Raw genomic sequence first — 12,581 nt, 5'->3', positions numbered from 1 at the left:
AGGAAACTCACATAATTTTGTTCCTCATAGTGAGTCAAGGGAAAATAGGAGACAGCAAAACTACGAGAATCGTAATCAGTTTCAGCCAAGGAATAACGGTAGGGTTGGAGCACCTGAAAATAAAACTGGAAATGCCCAAGCAGACATAGGACAAGTTACTAATGAGCCAAGTGTACGTACATGAGAGTGACCTTTAAACTAAATGCAGGCTGTAATGAAGGGTCAGAATTCCAGCCTTACCAGGAAATAGTTAGAAATTGTGTTATGAAACTATTATCATATGACCTAGATGTCAAGGAAGATCTTATGTGTGAACCAGATCATAATTATTTTGATTTACGTAGTTAATCCTGGGGTTCAATTAGAAGTTTTGGGGGGGGGGTATGTTAATGCGTTGATGTGTACAGGAAGTCAGAAATCATGTATTAGCTCAGAATGGTATGATTCTTTAGTTAAACAGGGTATTAAGTCAACATTCATTATTACAACTGTTGGTAAAAAGTCGAAACAAATCTGCAAGCAAGTAGCGGTGCCGATTTGTATAGAGGGTTTAATTTCAGTACAGTTATGTTTGGTTATTCCTCACCTGGTATTTGATCTCATCTTGGGATGTGATTGGCTGACCTTGAAATCGCCTCAATTAGATTACAAAGAAGCAATGGTAAATCTGAAGTGGGATAGTAAGTATGTCAAACTCGAACTGAGAAATGGAATTCAGAGGAAAACGAATGTTTTGTGCTATGTGGAGTGTTGTTGAGGTTTCTAGAGATGAGGAGAAACCCAGTGAAGGGCTTAATTTATGCCAGTTGTGGTTGAAAAAGGATCAGAAGGATGCCTTATTTGAAGCTGCGAGTAACGGTAAATTAGAGGAAGTCCAGAGGGACGAATTGTTGGCAGTGTTATGTGAACACGCTGAGATTTTTTCTGAGAAAGCCGGTAGAACACATGTTTATGAACATTCTTTTTCAGTGCTGGATGACAGTCCTTTCAGCGGGCCCCACACAAATATGCCAAGGCAGTTGACGATCAGATACAAACAATGTTAGCCGATGGGATTATTGAAGTGTCTAATAGCCAGTATTTAAATTCTTTAATCGTTGTGCCTAAGAGTGATGGGAGCGTCAGATTTTTGTATTGATGGGAGAGATATGAATAGACGTATTTGTGCTGACCAGTTAAAATCGCAGACAATTGAAGTGTTAATTCAGGGTTTTCAGGGTAACAAATTGTTTTCATCTGTTGATTTAAGTAGATTTTGGCAGATTCCTTTGAGAGTAGAGGACAGGCCTCTTACAGCATTTAGTCATAAGCACAGCTTGTATCAGTTTCAGCGCGTTCCCTTCGGGACGAAGGCAAGTTCTGCAGCCTTAATTAGAGCATTAAATATTGCATTAGATGATGACACAGGGGATTTCGCCACGGTTTTTATTGATGATCTGGCTGGAGTTGTATATCAAGGACCTTATCACATACATAAGAAACTAGCACCTTGTGCTTATAAGTTGGCTGACGGCGATAGCATTTTATTGGGATCGTACAACATTAGGAGTCTACGTAAATATATTACGAGTCCGGTTGATTTTCCGTAGAGATGAATATAGGTCAGTATACCAGGCCATACTTATTTTTTATATAATGTACCTGTCGCGGGGAGTCCGGTGCCGTGGAGTTTCCCAAGTTTTGTTTTGCTGTCTAGACAGTGTGTGTGTGTATACTATTGACAGGAGTTCATTACCGAGGTTACGTCTGTTCTCCTTATGTAATGCCGTGTATGGTAATCTAGTATTTGATTTACTATAACGAGGATCATTAATATTACAGATTAAGATTTGTAGATTCCCCGTAGACTATACGAAGTCATCCTAAAGACTTGCAATAATTTTACCCCAGGCTAAAACCACGTGAATGTGTTAGCGTGTGTGAAGGAACAGTCATACAGCAAGAACGTATAAAACACTTGAAAGAGTAATACGATATATTTTGTTTGTGTTAATTTTGTACAGATATAAATTGAATTGTCAAGTGTTGCATACACTGGATTCATGAAATCAGCAAGAGATGATGAACATTTAAGAAAGTGAGCCATCAGAAACTCGCTAAGTTATAACATTGTGTATGTTTACGAAATTTTGAAGTGTTAAATATTATCTGTTGTAATTAAGTTGTATGTGGAATCATGAAGGTGACAAACAGTTGATCGCAGAAGAGACCAGGATGCAATTTTGTAAAATATTGTTATGTTGTATAATGAGTGAATGTAGAGCTGCTTTGAAAACAAGTGAAACGTTAGTGGCAGTGTGCAGGTGTGAACCCTCAACGGAAGTGTCACTTGTTTCGTGCTCAGAGGGGCGAATGTGATGTTTGGGACATCACTGCATTTAATAAATTATCAAACCGTATAATTCATTGAAAAGATGTATATATTTAATCACTGGTAGGTCATTTTTAAATTATATAATTATATCGCGGCTATAACGTATTCTGAACGAACGACTTATTGTGTAAAGTATTTCAACATCATTCGTATTAATAGCTTGCAGTAATTTTTCCAATAGCCGAGGTCATGCGACCGGAGTCACCAGGCTAATTTCAGCCCATTACCAGGAAATATATGTCATCAAGCTTACGAGAGACCGTACCCCTTCGATACTCTGAGGAGACAGTTAAAATCTCGTTAACGTCTACTTTTCGAAGTTCGCAACCTGACGCTTTAATTCCGCGGGAAAGTTCAACCTATGTGAATGGACGTAATGAAGCCACATGATGGATTCACAGCAATACATAGCTGAAGGTATAAGATTTCAAATCATACTGGACCATGTGATATGGTTCATGGTGGGAGACTTTGGAATCTATATACTTCGACGACTAGGGCAGGAGAGGACACTCGCACTTGGAAGGACACTCTGACTTACAACTGCTTAGAAGGACGATTCTAATCTCTCATCGGAGGAGGTCTGTACGTCTTGCCATCGGAGAAGTTCTTAACTTAGTTCACTTCGCACCTGAGTAGTGTACTACTCAACAGTTACTGTCATTGGGACCTGTTATCTCAATGACGAGAATTAAAGTCAATGTGAGACCGGTTTTGACTGGCATAGGGCAGGAGAGATTTTGTTATAAATTTAGTTACGCTACAGTTCCGTAATACGGAAGAATACAAGTGTATTCTCTCCATGAACGTAACTCATGGTGGTTTTGCTATTAAAATTAGGACTCATTACGACTTTATGTAAGGAGTACAGTAGGAAGTGTTAAAGACAGGAAAGTCATAGTACAGCTAGTGTACTATGCACAAAGCAGGGGTAGGAGTGGATTCCACAACAAGAGATGACGCCGCCTGTACGAGAGATCCATCAAACATCAGCTGCTACATAGGCTGTATCCAGATAACAGAGTCTACAAATGGTGAGCTAATGGCATAAATCACTGCAAGTCTCCGCGGGACAAGTCATGTTCTTAGAGTTTATTTCATTCAATTTTTCTTTGGTTTCCGTAAGTTCAGATTCCGTTAATACGCCGTTACGTCACGTTTTTCATCCTAATAAACAGCTATTTTAATTAGTATTTTCTGAAATTATTATTAATGATCCTTAACTTCCTAGTTAGTGTACTAGTGTTCCGTCACTCCACACCTGGGAGTTTTTAGAGTCCCATTACGTATTATTATTATTATTATTATTATTATTATTATTATTATTATTATCAGTATTAATTATCAACTATCGTTTTAAAGCCACAAGCTTGAAGGCTGGCGCCCATGGGAAATTGTTTATGGAGAAACCATTATATATTACTAATTTATATTAACATTAATGTGACCCGACAAGTTACAATTTTGTCACACATCTGTGGGCAAGAGTGGGTTCGTCACACTTAGTGTATCATTTGGCCGGATACCTAGTGCCGTATATTTCAAAAGTGATTTAGTGTGATTTATGTCGTCCTCTCCTTTTCGGCAAACCGACTGATAATGTGCCTTCTAATCTAACACTAATTAATGATTACCGCTCAATGAAGAGCGCCACATATCTCACGTATACCTCGGAAAGTGTTTATAATGTGTTGTTGCGAGTGGAAAATGTTGTTGCGGAAAAGCTGTCGTGTATGGATAGTTTATGGGGTGTTACTTTCTTCGAGTGCTTGGATAAATTAGATGTTATTAAAGTGAAGTCATCTCAGATGGGGTGCTGTGAAGATCATGTGCTGTGTTTGCTACCAAACCTCGTATTTCACTACTTGAAATGTCGATTCTTCTTTCGCACGAAGGAGATAAGAAGGGAGCTGGTTACTTCGAAGGCAGCGAAATCATCCATGAAATATTCCAAAGTGTCCAGCAGATGAAATCATTTTCAAACGTAAGTCGCATGCTTGCGTTTCTTAGTAGATTTTGTAATAGTAGTCCCGATGATGCCTCTGTTATCCTCGCGCTCAGTCATCACTGTGGATGGCAGTGCCATCTGTGCGGTCCACGGTAACTCGTGGAGATGTCGCACTTCCTCTTCGATGCGCTATGCATGTAGTATGTCTCCTGAATGTACACCGTGTTTTATAGATTTTTAAGACTGTTTTAAGATGAAGTTTGTAAGCTTCGTACGTGTGCCGATCCAAATTAATGAGCTGATTATATTCATTCCCAAGCCTAAGGATGATATTACTAATGTGTTATACAGACACAGGATGATAAAGAACTACTGACGGATTCCCACGAATAGTATAACCACTTTCCTCTGTAATAACAAAGTCGTGCATCACGTGTGAAGTTTGTTGATTGCTATACAAGTCTGTAATAATATTACAAGTGATGTTCACATGATGATCATCGAAGAGTGTTATAGGTGGGTCAGATTCACAACGTACGTTTAGTATGAGCTCTCTTGGTAAAAATCCAAGCAAAATGGTCCAATGGAATCAGGTTGTGATTTGAAGTCAATCTTGAACGAAGACTCAATAACACATTTGTGTGTGATGTTGCTCACAGTAATTGAGAACTTGTAATTGTTATTACTCTCAACAGCATACCGTTCAGTTAAAACAGTTTCAATGAATATCGTCCACAGAATATCTGCCTGACGGTAGCGTTAGCACATACCGGTACTCATTATATATTTTATTGTAGCTTTCAAATCACACAAGTCGAAGACTGTGTGGCTTATGATCTAGTTCGATCGGTGGATTAAAGTAGACGGTTGTTTCAGGTCCTTCTCCGCGTACAGCGAGCGGACTTACACCGTTGGCCATCACGTGCACACTTATGATTTTTGTCTACTGTTTGCGATATAGGAACATAAGACATAATCGTCCACACATGCGTGTATTGAATTTGTTTACACTGTTTTTATTGCAGGCTAATCAATGTCTGCACTGCTTCCGATATAAAGCATGAGCTCAAATCGAAATACCATAATTTATATTTACGTTTTACGTAGGCAACGTAAAGAGTTCCAGGTCCGCGACTGTTGTCTAAGTTAATTACAGCACTCTCACGTTCACATGGACATGCTGGTAGTTGATCGCGCATATACACACCGCGAAAATAATGAATTCATTGTTAATGAGCAAACGCAAAAACTTCTCCGTGGGTTAGAGCTCGATATGCAGTGTACTCAGTAGCCGTTTTCGGTGATATGAAGATGCCAACCCCTTTTGTGTATGGCGGTAGCTTCATGTGTACGTCCTTGCCTCGCAATGCAATTGCCTCCATTGTCTTGTTATGACGTCCACACGCTTTCAACTGTTGCTTCGCTTCCTCTACAGCCTTAACATTTCTTGGTACAGCACTAGCACCACCCAGCAAAGACCATAAAGCTACTAGTCCAGCAAACAACGCAGGAAGAAATCCTCCTAATTTTGATACAGGAAAGCTTTTTGCACGTTTGCATAACATTGCTTTGCACTTTGGAGAAATTCTCGCTCTTTCTGCGCGTAGTGCCTAGTAATGGCTACTCCCCTCGAGTAGCTTTTTGTGCAGCCTTTATAACTTATTTCCATCCAACAGTTTTAGTTTTCTTCTCCATATCGTTTGGATATCGTTGTTTCACCATTCTGTACACGACTTTACTCGTCAAAAGCGATTTACGAACTGACAACTACTTGTTTCGGTTGTTTCTTTTGATATATACAGGAATAATTCGTGCACGTTTACAAAACATTGCTCTGCACTTTGGAGAAATTCTTGTTCTTGCTGCGCGTAGTGAGCTACTTTGTCATTCACTTACTATGAAGATTATAAAGCAGCAGGACACTCTACCTGTTAGTGACATAGTGCCACATTTCTTACCTAGTTCTAGTACAACTACACAAAGACGTTATTTCGTTTTTACTATTCGATGTATTATAACTGGTCAATCGGGATGCGGGAAGACAAATCCTTACTCACACTCATTACCTCTCTTAATGGCATACGCTTCGAGAATATTCAGGCTTTCGCAAATTCACTCTATCAACCACTATACACTATTCTGCAAATTGTAATGCACGATCTGGTTAAAGGTAGTTTGACATATTTTCAGTTTAATGCACATGAGCAAGTACCATCAACGGATGATATGCTGCCCAATTCTTTTATGATCATCGACGATGTCGCTACAGAACAGCAAAACGTTATTCTTGTATACTTTAGTATGGCAAGACATAAATGTGTAGATCGCATCTATTTGTGCCAAACTTATACTCACGTGCCTAAGGAGTTGATACGCGACAACGGAAATATTGTGCTTTTTCGGCAAGATGATCGCAACATGCGACATATGAATGGTGATCATATTAACACTGATATGACATTCAATAACTTTAAATGTATGTGTGCTACATGCTCGTCATGACATCGTTACGGTTTTTTAGTTATTGATAAAGAAAGTCTTGTTCATAATGGACGGTATCGCATGAGTTTTGATCACTGTATATGCATCATCACAGAGTTACAGAATCCACTTTATCAAAACCGCCATCATGACAACATCCAGCAAAAGGATTACACCACATATAATCCGTACTCGAAACAATATTCGTTGAAAATTTAAAGAGCTTGAACGCATTCAAGCACACACTGATTTATTTTTGAAAACGCAACTGAAAGAAATGTTTAATTCTACTTCATTGCCCAAGTCTACTACAAGTTCTGTTTCTATGCAAACATCACATGATGAAGAGAAGCAATAACAAAAAAGCCTGAACAACAAGAAGAAGAGAAGCAGGATGAGGAAGAGGAGGAGCAGGATAGGGATGAAGAAGGGGATGAGGAAAAAGAAAGTAACGATACTTCACCATCTAAGCGAGTTAAGTTTTTAACTACAGATGTTATTGCTGGAACACCTACTGCATCAACACAAGATCTACCTGCTTTGTCTGAGGTTATGATCACACCAGAGTATCGAAATCAGTTTAAGACATTTATTCAAATTACCAATGGATCTCTCTTTGCTCCTTATATAGAAAAAAACCCTTTACAGGACAAACTGGCACAACCTACGTTATTCGCTATAAAGACGACTCTTTCTGGACAGGTAATGCAAATGTTAAGATTAATGGCAACAGTGTTATCTCAAAAGGTGTTACCTCTAAACCTACTAAAGGACTCTTAGGGCTTCTTTCCTCACGAATACTGAGAAGGAAGCAATTTCACAAGATGATCTTAAGAAATATAATTTGTTAAGAATGAAGCCATGTTTTCCAGTGTTGACTTGGTTAAATGTAACAAAGGCTTTTCAGTCTGTCAAACACACAGTAGACGGTGTATTTGAGAGACTGAAAAGCCTTTGTTACATTTAAAAAATATAAAGCAATACTTTTTGCTACTGACGCAACATGACGTAATCACAAGAGGACAGAATCTGTAAATGGAAATAAGAGTCGCAAGTATCGAGAGGTTATTTCTAATCCTTTTCCCTCACATCAACCGACTGCACGTGGGCTTAATGCTATCTACAAGCCTTTGTTGCTGTATGTAGACGTAAGATACTGGAATGACCCTAACTTACTCGCAGAACGATTACAACTTCTAAGAGCTTTGCAAGATGCTGGTCACACAGGTCACGAATCAGAAATTCTAGAATTAGAGAGAGAATTACCTCATGCGGGTATTATTCAGTAATAGCTCGTCAAGATATGACCTCACCCGTAAAGACAAGCATCGCAAAAGAGTTACATAAACGAGCTCGTCGCACCTACTTTCGTAGACGCGTAATTACACGCGGAAAATATGATTTCTGGCAAGCAGACTTAGTAGAAATGATTCCATATTCCTCTAGCAATAAGGGGTATAAGTGTCTAATTACTGTCATCGATGTGTACTCTAAGTTTGCGTTTGCACAACCTGTGCGTTCTAAGACAGCAGCTCCAGTAAAAGACGCATTTAAACATATTGTTGAACAATCAAGAATCTGCCCAAGGCTTCTTCAAACCGATCAAGTTAAAGAGTTTTGCAACAAAGATTTTTCTTCTTACCTCAAGTTACTTGGCATTTATCACTGCTCTACGTACAGCAATCTCAAGGCAAGTGTTGTAGAACGCTTTAATCGTACACTCAAGGCAATAACGTGGCGAGAAATTACAGCTCAAGGTTCTTATCGTTGGATTGAACTGCTACCTAGGCCCGTGTCTAGCTACAACGATACACCTCATCGCACTATCGGCACAAAGCCACGTCTTGTTACTAAGAATATGCCACGCTTAGATGCTATTTATCTTGTAATCAAAACGGCTGATCCTCACCGCGATCGTTTAAAAAATGTGATTTCGTTCGCATCAATAAACACCAGTCTCTATTTGCAAAAGGATACACACCTAACTACATTTTTAAAATCAGGAGTGTTAAGCTTACTAATCCAGTTACGTATTTATTCGCGATCTTTCAGGACAACCTACTCAAGGAGGATTCTACATCGAAGAACAGCAGAAAACAAAATATCCTGATCACTATTAATCGAACCTGTTATTCGTCGTTGTGGAAATAAACTGTATGTCAAATGGCTTGGTTTTAATAACAACTTCAATTCATGGATTAATAAAGAGGATGTACTTTAAAACTTGAATTTTTTATTCTAGAAACTCTACCTCTCCTTTCTTCTACGTCATAAGACAAGTTTAAACTTGCAAGTCAACGTTATTACTACTAGTTAATTTAGGACATGGTGTAGGGTAGGAGTAATACTAAAAATCACACAACACCTGCATTATGTTTCACAAATCGTATTTATTGTAGTATATATACAATTTCCTTTCTTTAGGTAAATCTGTTCTGTTCTTTCTTATGTAGATTATTTCTACTATCTTCGTTGTTTAATGCCACCACCCAGTAACAGTTTTCCTTTCATTGCAGCGGCAACAACAAGTGCTGCTATCTTCACATCAACTGTAGCTTTAGGTGACGTCACACAATGCACAGCTTTACGAAGTAGATTTTCATCACCTACACGTCTTAGTTCAGGTTTGTTTTGACGATAAGCAATGCCATGCCCTTTGCAGGCAGCATCTAACATATTAATACCAGGATCACCACATACCAAGTGGACGACATGTCGAGTTGCAGGGCCACAGTACTGGTAACTAGGAAGATGAAGCTCAAAAGGAAGAAGTTCAATCACCTTATTGGTGAATCCATGCCCAGCATGCTTCCTCGCCTTTCTCCCAGCACGTTTCTTCACCTTTTTCTGCGACAACTTGCTTAGTCTTTTCGCAGCCATGTTAAGTGTTCATAAGCGAAGACAACTCGATAGTTTTAGGTCCGTAATACTGTTTAATGAGTTAAAATGTACGGCACTGACTCACTGAAGGTCTCGTAGCTGTATTCCTTCGTTCATGACGTAAACTACACGTTTGAAGCTCTGACAAAAGAGGATCTTGAGTCCACTCACGAGCCACCTTTTCTCAGATCTTCTTTACTGCATTCGCAGCTACATTGACCAAAAATGCCTTTGGTAATGCATTCAACTCTTCTTCGGTAAAAGTGTTTAGTTTCTTTTTGCAAGGTTAAAATTTACGATTGCCTTTTCAACTGCGTTACACTTAGCATGAGATAGAAATGGCATGATTTCTTTACTCTACAAATGTTTCTTTCACACTGTTGTCATTTCGACACTGCAATTTACATATGTTGTTCACCCCCGGCATACACTGCGATAAAACCAATCAAAGAGCATGCACACATGGCGTGAAAACTGTTTAATTGTTTTTCCACTATGCTCCTTGAAAAGAGTTGTAAATGATGGACATCATAAATCATGCATGTCGATAATTTCACATGTTGATGATAGATACTCACGCAACCATTCCTTCTTTTCACAGCCCTTTAAAAAAACAAGATCAGCTCTTGACTAATGAGCGTTCATGATCATAACTAGAAAGCGATAAGGTATTACCTTTTCTCCACATTGCAGACAAAAATTTCTTCTATCTATTGTGTCTGATTTTTGTCTTCATCTGTTTGCAAACAGTAAGGTTAAAGTTGGGTTAAAGACTAAACTAATCCAACACAGCCACCTCTCTGAACACAAATTTTTTGCCGCTCACATTAAAGCCTTGTACATCAACTATTAATATTCTTGTCGTGATCGAATAAAGTGTCCTACTCTCTATCACAGTATCTCAGAGACTAAAAATATATTCTCAACTATAGCATACATATAGGCTTGGGATTTCTAGAAAGTGGCCTTGATAACGAACACGTCTAAACATGCATAACCATACTGAGGTGATTGCTGCATGTTAAAACAGTGTGACTTTAGTATGGCACATGCTCAGTCCCGCTATTATAGAACTACACATAAATATGTACAATGTGTTTGATTCGCAGTTCTGTTACGAAATTTGAAAAGTGGTACAAGGTCTGAAATGGAGTTAACTCTGGCACAGGTGCTCAATGAAGTAGAGAAGCGTTTTATGAGGAGGAAGAGGAAGAAGATGAGGAGTGTTGGCAGAAATTTGCCCGTCGGATGTAGACGTAAAACCTTGAGCAGACATCTAGATGCTGTTCGACAGGAGAAAGCTATGTGCCATTACCGGCGTTTACCTTCTCCCTTCCTACTATCATATATCACGTCATTCATTTCATCTTATTATCTTCCCTGATGAGGTTGGCGTCAGGAAGGGCATCCGGTTATAAAAATCCACCTTGAAAGATTCATCTCACCACAAACCCGACACCGTAGAGAAACGGGACAGCGAATGGACACATGTTCGGTTATAACGTCATGTTATAACGTTGCGCACCCTTAGCCAGCAGTCCGCATTTCAAATCACCCACGCTGTGACGTTAAAGCTCTGTCAGGAGAAGCTCTGCGCGTTCGGTTAGCATGCACGTTTAAATCTCCCGCGCATATAACGTCACAGCTCCGTCACTACACCAAGGGGCAGATGGGCAAAGAGCCTGTGAGTGCGTGAGTAATCCGTTTTACAGTAACTTGCAAACTCGCCGTCAGAGTGTACCTCAAGCTGATGTGCATGCGCACACGCGCACTAGCTATTCCCCCCCCCCTGTTTATGTCTGTAGCAGGATCTAGTAGTCATTTATTTACAGTAACTCGCGAAGTCGCGGCGTGAGTTCACTGTTATGTCTCTGGCAGGATTTGATAGTTTTTGATTACAGTTTCAATACTGCTTCAGTCTCTATTCTATTTATATGAAAGATAAATTCGTATAATCTGCTCGTTTTCTGCCGTTTTATTTCCTTTATTCTTTTCCATTTGCGAATTTATCGTCTGAAATTCACTCGGCAATCCTGGTATCCTGTCGGTAATTACTACTTTGGTCTTCGTTTACTGAGTTTTTCTCTTCTTTCTACGCAAGAACACTGTTCCTTTATAATAAATATATTACGTTCTCTTGTGCTTTCTATTTTCTTCCCCTGTTTGAAGAACAAAATATATATAAATATATTTACTTCGCTTTCTTTCGATTAGCTGCACTTGACGACCTTGTCCTCCATTTATTATTTTTGGCAGTAAGTTGTGATAATTATATATATTTGTTTTTTCGTTTTCTAAACAATCTACTTAGTATTTCATGTTCTTTTCTTGCACTGCCTTAGCGATCATGCTCCAAGTTCGGCCCCCTGTGGACTTCTGAATCAATGTTTGCTTTACATAAATTTCATCTCGCGTAATTTATTCATTTAACTTGGCGAAATTTTTAACTTAGCAGAAAATGCAATGGCAGAAAGTTAAAGTTCTGTTGTAAATTTCCTGAATATGTTTCTACCGGTGTAAAATGTGTTTCGGCCAACTCTTCCCCTTTAGAAATTTTAGGATTCATCCCTATTGAAATTCGTATTTCAAATTTTTCATGAAATTTGTTACTTTTTTCTAAAAATTTGTCATGCCCTATAATATTAGGGGCCGGTTTTGTCACACTCCGGTCTGGTGCTTGATCTTCAAAAGAAGTCATGCACATTCAAGTTTGATAATAATGTCCATATGCCCATTCTAACGTGTAATTCTGCTTTATGTTCGCTTATTTCGCCTTCTCAGAGACAGATGGCGTTAGACATTACGCGTCTATCCTAGGATCAGGTGATCAGCATTCGTATATGATGTCAGTCGTTTCCCGATGTGTTATCGGAAAATCTCGGTGTAACGGACTTAATT

The sequence above is a fragment of the Anabrus simplex genome, chromosome 2 (assembly GCF_040414725.1).
Source record: "Anabrus simplex isolate iqAnaSimp1 chromosome 2, ASM4041472v1, whole genome shotgun sequence".
Taxonomy (NCBI): Eukaryota; Metazoa; Arthropoda; class Insecta; order Orthoptera; family Tettigoniidae; genus Anabrus; species Anabrus simplex.
Note: the sequence above shows the minus strand (reverse complement) of the source record.